Source organism: Arachis ipaensis, chromosome B05 (assembly GCF_000816755.2).
Source record: "Arachis ipaensis cultivar K30076 chromosome B05, Araip1.1, whole genome shotgun sequence".
NCBI lineage: Eukaryota > Viridiplantae > Streptophyta > Magnoliopsida > Fabales > Fabaceae > Arachis > Arachis ipaensis.
The window spans coordinates 37973518-37974433 of NC_029789.2; positions in this window are offsets into that span (position 1 = coordinate 37973518).

Genomic DNA, 916 nt, shown 5'->3' on the forward strand with positions numbered 1-916 from the left:
GTGTTAGTAAAGGTTGAAGGCCTTTACATCTCTTCTAATTTCATAATCCTAGACACTGGGAAGGAAGAGGATGAATCCATCATCCTTGGAAGACCCTTCCTAGCCACAGCAAGAGCTGTGATTGATGTGGACAGAGGAGAATTGATCCTTCAACTTAATAAAGACAACCTTGTATTTAAAACTCAAGAATCTCCTTCTGTAACCATGGAGAGGAAGCATAGAAAGCTTCTCTCAGTACAGAGTCAACTAAAGCCCCCACAGTCAAACTCTAAGTTTGGTGTTGGGAGGCCTCAGCCAAACTCTAAGTTTGGTATTGAACTCCCATATCCAAACTCTAAGTTTGGTGTTGGAAAGTCTCAACAATGCTCTGAACATCTGTGAGGCTCCATGAGAGCCCACTGTCAAGCTATTGACATTAAGAAGCGCTTGTTGGGAGGCAACCCAATGTTATTTAATCATTTTTATTTTAGTTTTTCTTTGTTATTTCATGTTTTATTAGGTTGATGATCATGTGGAGTCACAAAAACTACTGAAAAATCAAAAATAGAATGAAAAACAGCATTGAAAATAGAACACCCTGGAGGAAGGGCTTACTGGCATTTAAACGCCAGTAAGGAGCATCTGGCTGGCGTTCAACGCCAAAACAGAGCATGGAGCTGGCGCTGAAGGCCAGAAACAAGCATGAAGCTGGCGTTCAACGCCAGAAATATGCTGCACATGGGCGTTGAACGCCCAGAACAAGCATCACTTCGGTGTCTAAACGCCAGAAATGCATGGAAAGGCATTTTACATGCCTAATTGGTGCAGGGATGTAAATCCTTGACACCTCAAGATCTGTGGACCCCACAGGATCCCCACATACCTCCACTCACCTTCCCTCCTCATAATCCTATATCATCCTTTCCCAAGAACCCTT